The sequence below is a fragment of the Triticum dicoccoides genome, chromosome 5A (genome assembly GCF_002162155.2).
Source record: "Triticum dicoccoides isolate Atlit2015 ecotype Zavitan chromosome 5A, WEW_v2.0, whole genome shotgun sequence".
NCBI lineage: Eukaryota > Viridiplantae > Streptophyta > Magnoliopsida > Poales > Poaceae > Triticum > Triticum dicoccoides.
The window spans coordinates 673,060,674-673,071,582 of record NC_041388.1 but is presented as its reverse complement, the minus strand read 5'-3'; positions in this window follow the sequence as shown (position 1 = coordinate 673,071,582).

Here is a 10,909-nt window from a genome sequence, read left to right as displayed (position 1 = left end):
CCACCTTCGTCTCCAACTCCTTCTTGGCGGCCTCGGCGGCGGCGGCAGCGTCCTCTGCTTGCTTGAGGGCTCCGCCGAGTTTTTCCTCGCGCGTGGAAAGCTCCTCCTCGTGGGCGTCAAGATTGACCTTCCGCTGCGCCAGCTCGCCCTCCTCCGCGGATAGCTTCACAGCGGCAAGCCGCTGCTGCTCTTCGACTTCGGCCTTCTCAAGGAGGAAGGCCTTCTGCGCTTCGTCGAGTTGCTCCCGCTCCTCTGCCAAGGACCGACGAGCTTCCTGGTGGAAGCCCCGGAGCTCCTCCGCGCGCTTCTTGATGTCTACTCCCGCCTTCGCGACAAGCGCCTCGCGGGAGTCCAGCTTGGCTTGCCGTGCGCGGTAGAGCGACATCAACTTCTGCAGCAGCCGCTCTTCCTCAGGCTCGTTGCTGCTGCTGCTTGGCGCGTCGACCAGCGTCAGCCCCGCGGAGGCGAGCACCTCCCCGTCAAAGATCTCCCCCTCGACCGGCGCCCTGGAGCTTGACGCCCAGGGGAGGTTGATGAAGACATCGTCACCGGCCTTCAGGTAGATGCCCGGCTAGGGCTCCTCGGAGCTTGGCGCTGCGGCTTCGGCGGACGGGTCGGCGGTCGGCGTAGCGCCTGGCGCTCCTGTGGCCTCTGGGCCGTCAGTACGATCGCCAGACCCCTCGCCAGTTTCTGCGGGGGCCGCCTTGGCGGCCTCGGCGCCGGTGGGATCGCCAGCGTCGGCTGCTTCTTTGACGGCGACCTCGGTCTCCATCTGCTCCGCAGCAGATGGGTCTGACAGCCAGCAAGGGGAGAAGAGTCAAGCAAAATCCAGCAAAAACCCAGGAAGATCAAGAGAAGAAGGACCCAAGGGAAGTTTTGCAGCAAAAGGATTATCTGTGCCAGTTTCTGCAGTCAGGTTCTCCGCCGTCGGAGGGCCGCTGGCGCTGTCCCTTGCCGGAGAACCCTCCCTTGCCGGAGACTTCTCCCTTATCGGAAAGCCCTCCCTCGCCGGAGGACTCTCCCTTGGCTCCTGGTGGGGCTGCTCAGCTCCTACACAAATCAACAAGCAGATATCAGCAAAGACAAGTACCCATGCGCGCCTCGCGGCGGAAAGTAAATCATACACTTACGCTGGGGGCTGCCCTGGAGAAAAGTCGCCGGGTCCGGCAAGGTTGTCTCGGGCGCGCCACCTGCTGTCGCAGTGGGCTCGTCCTCGATGACGATCACCGGGACCTTAGCTCTCTTTGCCGCTCTCTGGGCCAGAGTCCTAAAGAGGAACAAGTTCAGAGTCAAGCAAATGAGACACAAGACAAAACAACAAGAATTGAAGAACTACAAGTACAGCAAGAGAAGCTTACTCTTCTTCTTCTTCCTCGTCGGAGCTAAACGCGGAGAAATCGAAGTCCGGCGCGCGCCCAGCGCAAGGAGGCGGAGGAGAAGCTTCCCTTGGCCGCTTGGCGGGAGCAGTGGCGGTGGTCTGAGACGTCCCCGCTCCAGCTGCTGGCGCGGCGTGAGCAGTGGCAGGAACTGAAGCGGTGGTCCGGCTAGATCCCGCTCCAGTTGCCGTCGCAGCATGAGGCGCTCCTGTGGCAACGGTGTTTGCCGCGGTGGAGCGTGTCACGCGGTGCGGCGACTGTCGACCCGCTTGCCGCTCCGCTACATCACCGGCCTTGCGGAGACGCCTTCCTGGTGGGGATGAAGGTTCTGCTTGCGGCGAGCTGCCCGAAGATGAGGAGGAAGAGGAGTTGATTTCCAGCGAGCCGCTCGTGTCCTTGGCGGGCTCGCTCGGCTCGGCGTCACACCCGGCAAGCTCCTTCTTGCCGGCGGGCTCCCCTCGCTCGGCACGGCTTGCCGCCTCTGCTGCATCTGCCTCCTCCACGGTAAATCCAAACTCGCCCGCGGCTGCGGCTGCCGCCGCCTCTTCCAGCCTGGTGGCGATGAGTGCCATCTCCGCATCGGTGGTGTCGCGGGTGAGGCCGTCCTTATCGTCGGGGCGGATCGCTACTTCTACCAAGTCATCGAAGAACTGTTGCACGACGTCGTCTGCAGGCTCCTTCCAAGTTGGCACAATTCCATGCGAGTCGCACTCCGGCATCATTGCACGGATGCGGTCGAGTGAGGAATTGTTGCACAACGGAACAACACCCCCCGGCAACCTGAACACTTCGGGATGTTGGGGTTCATACTTGAACAGTTCTTGGAGCATCGCGTTGAGCTCCAGAACAGTAAAGTTGTAGTTGAGGCCCGGCCGCAGCCTCATGATATCCGCCGCATTCTTGAACTCCCAAGTGGGTCTCCCCTGTTCCTGCAGGGGGGCGATGCGGCGGCGAAGAAAATCTGCGCCAACGGCACCTACAGTGAGCCCGGCAAGCCTAAGGCGCAGGATCCGGGTGACAGCAATCTTCAGCCTGTCATCTTCCGGGGCCACGTCACTCTAATCGCTGCCGCGTGCTACTGGGGTTTGGCGCCGGGCGGTGAATGGCTGCGGGTTCTCCTCGTCAATCCAGCACCAGTCTGCTCTCCACTCCTCCCACTTGCCGCGGAATTCTCCCTCCAGATAGGTTTCCTTCTTGCTGGCCCTCGAGATCTAGGCGATTCCGTCGGACAAAGGCCCTCCTCTCTCTACTCGGGGTATGAAGAAATGGCGGAAAAGGGCTACACTGGGGTGGACTCCGAGAAAGTTTTCGCAGAGATGTGCGAAAACTGCCATGGTCAGAACGGCATTGGGGGTGAAGTCAAGGAGGTGGAATCCGTAGGTATTCATGATGTCGCATAAGAATTCAGAGAAAGGCGGGCAGAGCCCGCAGTAGAAGAACAATGCGAAGAAAGGGTACCCGTTTGGGGCCTTCTTCCAAGCGGCGGCGGGGAGTACCTTCGTGCTTGGATGCGCGCGCGTCTCCGCCGACCAGAAGAGGTAGTAGTTCTCCCTCAGCTCCTTCGCGGCAAGCTTGGGGGGGAAGACGGCCCGCTCCTTCCGCAGCGCCGCACGCCGCTGCGCCTCGGTCGACTTCACGACCTTCCCCTTGTCGGCTTTTGGAGCCATGGTGGAAGTGGTGGAGGAGGTCGACGGCGTTGGTGGTGCTGGTGGCGATGGGGGGCGGAGCGCTGCTCTCTCTCTCTCAGCTTTGGGAAGGCGAGGGAGCGGCGGAGATTTCTGAGATTGGAAGCAGCAACGGGCGAATGTGCGAACTGCCCCTGTTTCCCCTGCTTATAAAGAGGGAGGGGGCGGACGTTCCGCATTTCCGAATAAAATAACCACCCACGATCTCTCCCACGACGCCGCATTCAACGCGTGCCGTTCCGGGAGGGCGCGGTGGATATGGAGAAAGATACGGCGTAACCTAGGCCGCGCGTGCCCGTGCCCTGTTTTGGGCGTGGCCCAACAGCGTTTGGCACCGTGTATGGCCCAGGCCCGGGGGCTCCTGTCGGTGTACTAGAGTAGGGGTACCCTAGTATCCTGAACTTGTGCACGGGCAGTCGTAGCATCCCGCGGCAAGGCTTGCCGGGTGACCGCCAAGGTCCTCCGTGGTTCCTTTGGAGCCGTTCAAGAACAAAGTATCCAAGTCAAGACCCCGGCAAGAGGAGCTCGCCGGGAAGGCCAACCAAGGCACTTCAAGACCCCGGCAAGAGGAGCTTGCCGGGAAGGACACCCAAGGCATCTCAAGGAACTTGCCGCGGCGCGCCACGCGTCCCGGCAAGGCCCGGTGAGCGACAAGCTCCCGGACGCGACAAGACAACGACCGCGGCAAGGCGCTTGCCGCGGCAAGCCACCACTCCGTGCCCGCGCTCCAGCACATCCACCAACGTGTCGCTCTGGGACCCTTCCCAGCGTACGTGGCGGGAGGCTGTGCAGCCAGCGGTGAGCGGTGGCAAGTGGCGCTGACAAGATTGCCGCCGTGGCGAGCGGTGGCGTCCCTGACGGTCCCTTTTACACTGTTTAGGCGACGCAGACGGGCATTTAAGGCCCTTGTCCCCTGCCGTCAGGGTTAGGTATGATACACTGTAGTAGGTAGCTGTACCAACCGCATCACCTTTCCCTTTTTTGCCCTTGTCTACGTTGCCACCTGTCGGTGACCCCTTGAGCATATAAAAGGAGGCCCGTGCGCAACGTAGAGGGGGTTAGCTGGTTCAGAGAATACTCACGCTCGGTCTCATTAGCTGCTGGTGTGTACTGTAGCACTCCACGCTCCTGAGCAAGAACTCAATACAAACCACAAAGCAGGAGTAGGGTTTTACGCATCCGTGCGGCCCGAACCTGGGTAAACCGCTCATGTGGTTCGCCTCGATCCGCTCTTTGCACGCCCTCCGCCCCCGCCGAACCGAAAGGGACTCGGTCCGCCGGTCCCATAGGTGTTCGTGGATTAGTCCCCCGACACATGATGACAAAAATGTGGTAAGTATGAAAGTGTGCCTAAAGAATGCTTTAAGATATTCAATATTGATGTAAAATATGTACAATATGCACCCCATGTAGGTGCAAGTGTTGATGACTAAATACCTGTGCAATCATCATATGACTAAATACTAACTGCTGGACTCTTTAGGTTATTCGGCACTAATTATGCAACCACGGAGCTTTAATATGAACTGTGTGATCAAATGTTAATTATATCATATAAGCAAAAAAAAACACTTTATAATTGCCAATGTCAGTAATAGAAAACAAATGGATTCTTAGATTCTACTATTTTGTTTTCAACCTAAACAATGTTTTTGTGCTATCACGATAGCACCTTTCTATATGTTGACAAAATTCTTCATGGAATCCACAATATCCATACTCATGATACATGTCCTATTTGAAAGTAGGTTAATCTCCACCGCACTTGTCGTGCATTACATTTTTTTCTTTGAAGTAAGGGCTGCCCGCTTATCCTTATAACTTGTTATGAAGCGATTCAGCCACAGTTAATTTTCTGATATGGGTGGCCTTGCAATGTATTCCTAGACGTCATATCTTTTACATCAACAAATTCTTGAAGAGTAATTAGAAATCTCAATGAACAACACTTGCAAGATAGATAGGAACTCTCAAACGGCAACATCTTACATCGCACAATTAGAAAATTTGATGGGATAAAGATTTCACTTACGACCCACACATTATAAGTGAATAATGGTGACAACATCCTCTCCTATATAATACATTTTTTGGCAGCTCTTGGATAATCCATCTTACATGTAAAGAACAAAACATGCATGCAATCATGAAGTCTAACAGGATTGCAAGTCTGTAGAATTTGTGCCCTTTTTACATCAACACAGATACTATATTATCTTTCCTTGAATCCAATTCCGAACAACAATTTTTTATCTAAGTGTGCATGGAACTGGATTATCAGATTCAAATCAATAGTATCTCTCATGGAAATATTAGCTTCGGACTAAAACCCATGTAAGATACTGGGTGCCATCATCGATCACAGTGGTCGTAAAAATTTGCATGCAAAGGTTGGCTAGGTTCGTCCAATTAAAAAGGTTGAGAAGAACAACTATTGAAGATATATGTGAAACCTCAAAGTGCAACATGCAATATCGTACAATTAGAGAGGGGGGGGGATATAGTAACAACCCTCATATATGAAGGCGAACTCCCTAGAAGATTGATTAAAAATCTCGATGAACAACACTGGCAATATATATAGGATCTCCCAAAACGTAACATCTTACATGGTACAATTAGAAAATTAGATGGGATAAAGAGTTCACTTACAATGCACATATATAAAGGTGAATAATGGTGACAACATCCCCTCCTGTAATATCAAAAAAAGTTTAGCACCTGTTGGATAACCCATCTTACGACATAAGGAACAAAACATGCATCCACTCATGAAGTCAACAGGATTGCAAGTCTGTAGAGATTGTGGCCCTTTGCATCAACAAAAATAATATATTAGCTACCCTAGGAATCCAAATCTGAACAGCAAAAAAAGATCTTACAATTTTGTCAGCTCTTGGATAATCCATCTTATGACGTAAATCACCTTTGAGGTTCGTCCAATTGAAAACGTTAAGAAGAAGAACTATTGAAGATATATGGGAAACCTCAAAGTTCATAATCTTATATTCTACAATCAGAAAATTAGATGGGAAACAAAGTATACTTACAACTCTCATATATGAAGGGGAACAGTGCTGACAGCATCATCTCTTCGATAATCCATATGTTTTTGTTGGCAGCACTTTGATATTCCACCTTACGACATAATGAGAAACGGATCAAACATGCAAGGCGTGCAGTGAATTAGGACTGCATGTCTGTACAACCTGCGGCTGGTTGCATCCATATGATACTATATTAGCTTCCCCTGGAAGCTGAAGCCAAATTGAAATAGAAAATAACCAAAAAAGAATCTAAGTGCATGCAAATAGACTATCAGATGCAAAGCGAGATGGTATTTATCACATAAATATTAGTTATTTATAAAGTTGAAGAGAACAACTACAAAGCTCAAAGTGAAGCATCCTACATTCCGCAATTAGAAATTTAGATGGGCAACATTATTTACTTGAAATCAACATATATGATAGAGAATAAGGGTCAGTAAATCCTATCTTGGATGTTCTGTCCTTTTTGGCAGGTATTTGATGTTCCATCTTATGATATAAATAGCAAAACAACACATACATGCAAGGTGTGTAGTCAAATAGCAACACATCCGCAAGCATCCTACATTGGCTACCTTCTTTTCACTATTCGATCTTTTATCAATCTTACGCATGCAACATGGGTGATAGCTGCGACCAGATGCTGGGGGTGGTTGTTTGAATGGCCATGGAAGCAACTCCACCGCATCATGAGCACCTAGCATGCAAGCTCCAGTCAGCTCCCAGAACTGACAGTTGAGCTGGAAATAGAGACAATATGTATAGTTTCTTTGCCTTGACTGATACACTTCCAGAATAAATCCCTAAGCAAAAACATGAACCAATAACTGCAAGTATGCTAAAAGATACCCAATTAAATATTGATCTTGAGCTATAGCGTATGAAGATTTATTTATTCCGTATATCTTTATTTGTAAGATAACATGCACAGTTTGGCGTGCATATATGCAGATGTAGGAACTGTCCAACTATATAATAAGTCATCTGAATAATTATTAGGAACTTAGAACCCCCAGGCATGCTTCAGGTTCAGTATGACTTCAAAAAAATTGGTCAACAAATCAACCACAACAATTATCTTGCAAAGAAACTAACAAAGAGGAAGATCTGATGGGAAATATTGCCATCTTTCAGCAAATAGCAACCCAGCACACGATTGATACAGGAATATATAGCCATGATGCTTGCATGCTATACATGAAGTGTTTCATGCAAAAAACAGCTACATAGATCAGTACATCTATTGAGGTGGGAGTACCTGTGGTGATGTGCCAATCACATCAATAGACATGGACGATGTCATCGCTGGACAAATACTGCTCCTGTTTGTATTGTTTTGGCGAAGTATTGCTTGTCTCCGATGGCTAGACATGCACCTGCAGGCTGCAGCAGTTATTTACGCATGGTACAATCTCAGTATCCATCGAAAAAAAGCTGGAGAAGACTATCATATTTAACAACTGTAGTTATCAAGAGAGAAGGAGGAGGACTGGAATTGCTGAGTTATGACTCACATCGCACGAAGGCCAGGCTGTCATGCATGTACACATAGCCAAGCTACCCAAGCAGTTTGATCGATTCCGGCTATAAACACACCAAGTGCGTACATACGCACAGTCGTACCGGTAAACAAAGATTTCTCTGGCAGCTATGACACGCATGAGAGGCACAACTGATATCAAGAAGTATTCTTGATCGTACTTGCTTGCAGCTTCGGCTTGCAAACAGTGACGAATCCTTTCGACACGTTCATGCATGGAGCTCAACTTGAACCTACACATGCACAAACAAAGATTAGAGGATGGAAGATCAAAGGATGGAATAGAGAACAGGCGGAGGAGGATGTGTGCAGGCAGCGGCTGAAGAGGCTTGCGCCTATAGCCAATTTTGATGGATGTCAGCGGCGGAAGATGACGTGAAGAAGAGATAGGTCAGGGAAAGATCCCTAATTTGGCATCATTCAGAACTCCAGGGGAAGATTACGGTGAAAGGAGTCATGTAGGTTGTCATGTTTTAATCCAACAGTAAATCTACACCGTTATAACTCGACCCCACCAGATTAACGATCCATAAATTCAGTAAATCTACACCGTTATAACTCGACCCCACCAGATTAACGGTTCGTAAATTCTAATTAACATGGGAACTTTTTGGGAGTATGTAATTAGTATAGGGATAGATAGATAGATAGATAGATAGATAGATAGATAGATAGATTTGAACCGAAATGTGAGACGCCTAGCGGATTATCACCTTTCGATTTTAAACTTGGACGGAAGAGGTGAAACTGTAGCAGGATTTTGGTTGGAAGATTTGGTAGTTGATTGATGGCAGCGGGGACATGGAGGGTGGTGAAGCTTTGTGAGTCTACGACTCTATTGTCACGTCGCACGGTCTATGGCTCTATTCTCTGTGACTGCTATCCACGTCCCAAGAACCTGGTGTAAAGATTACTTTCGTAGTGATAATAGTAGTATTGGTGCAATTCGTACCAGTACAAATTTATTTGTTTTAGCAGCATCTCATTGTTTTTTTTGTGAGAAAATTTCCTATCTATTCATCATGCCATGACAGTACAAAGAATACAGAAACAACAAAAAACACATCCATGTTTCTAGACCACCTACCGTGGAGTTTGTGAGCTCGAGCTCAGATGAACGGTAAATTCTGAAAAATTTAGTAAAAGATTCAAAACATTCTGATTTTTTCCAACAAACATTGATATATTTTTTCACATGCATGCGGAAATTTATGATAAAATCACATTCATGGAGGTGAAAAAAAAACTAAATAGATGCTCCAAAAAAAGTGTTTTTGGAAGCATTTTAGAGCATCAAAATTGCTTTTTCCAACACCTCCACGAATGTGATTTCATCACAAAAAGTTGCACGTGTGTTGAAAAATCATTAATCTTTCTTGCCAACAAAAATCATTAATCTTTCTTGCCAACAAAATTAGAGCATCTGGAGTAGGCAACAGGATAATAAATATTTTTTGAGGCCAGAGACCAAAAACACATGGTAGCAAAGCCCCTAACCCAATCCAAAAATACCTAGCCCCCCCCCGCCCCACACGCACACATTCCTCATTCTAGAGGGATGGAAGAACACAACAACTATAATATTATCAAAGGTTGGTAATCGAGACAAGGTATCTCAACTTAGACTTATGAGTTATGGTAATGTTATCTATGAGGTGAACTATAAGTTACTTGTTACTCGCTTAAAGATATTTTTCACTACAGTAGAAACCCCCATTGGTGATGGGCATCCCCGTTGGTGTGTCTAGAACCAAAAATGGCTATCGTCCAACCCAAACCCAATCATGTAGTTATTATTTTCCGATGCCCCAAACCCTTTCCTCTCTACTCTAATACCACTTTTGGGCACCAAATTTAACATCATCTATTGAAGATGCTCTTAGATGTTTGTCTCATGGGTGACGCTGCCATGACCTTGGCCAGATATTTGTTGGTTAGCTATTCCCACCGAAATTGTAGGCTCATGGTCAATTAGGCCCTTCTCTCTAGAATAAAGGTCTTTTAGTCTTATTCTCGATGAGAAAACACGGGCTCATGAATCGCTCGCAGGCGCAACACTAAAATCAAATCGCATGTTGCCCTCACAATGTCTCCTCTCCGTGGTGAACTAGACGAATCCTAGGTGCATCATCATCATCGCTGGGTGGCCGGAATAACTGGGCAAGTGCCCCCCAGGCAGCATAGCTGGCTGAACGACCCTACACACAAGTACACAACCAATTTAGCTCACCATGCAAGCACGTGTGCCCGCACTTAGGATGATCTTGGGGTGCCATTCGGTACTTGTGCGCTCAGGACGATCTCCCACGGATCTGCTTGGGTGATTTCAATAAGGCCCTCTTTCAGACTGCTCAGAGGGGTGGGAACCTGCGTAGCTTGACCCAAATGGAGGAGTTTCGTGATTGTCTGCTGATTGTGGGCTGGTGGATTTGGGTTTCTCTAGGTACCCTTATACATGGGATGACAAGCGTGATGGTGCAGATAATGTGCAGGTGCGGCTGGATCGTGCAACTTGCAATGATTCTTTTCTGAGCCTCTTCCCCGAATCTGAAGTGGAGCATGTGATGACTGAGGAGTATGACCACCAGGCCATTGTTGTGCACACGTGGGAGACAACCCCTTGCCAGCATAACAGGGGGACAAAACCCTTCATGTTTGAGGAAGCATGGACAAGACATGATCAGTATGACGGAATGATCGAGTCGACTTGGGCACCTGCATGTTCTTGTGATGTCAGTCTATTCGGGATATGGCAGAAGCTTGGTGAGGTATCCGGATGCATGCAGAAGTGGGCTCGCGGTGTTTGGAGCAATTGGAAGGAAGATTGGTAAACTCAAGGCTCAGCTGGTAGAAGCAAAGGCCAGATGTGGAACCACTGGACACTCACTGGAGGTCCGTGATATTGAGCAACAATTACGGGAGTTGTATGAACAAGAGGAAGTGATGTAAAAACAGTGATCCCACATGGACTGGCTTAGGGCGGGTGACTCAGACATGAAGTACTTCCAGAATCATGCTAGTCATAGAAGGAGAAACAATACTATTAAGGCATTGTTAAGAGATAATGACACCCGTTGTAGTGTTAATGAGGAGATGAGGGATATGGATGCATCCTTTTATGAGAGACTTTTCACTTTCTAAGGCTCACATGGGTCAAATGGACTGTTGGATAATATTGCTCAGGTGGTTTCAACGGAGATGGATGAGAAGTTGACAACACCCATTAATGAAGATGAAATCCAGAATGCGCTTTTCCAG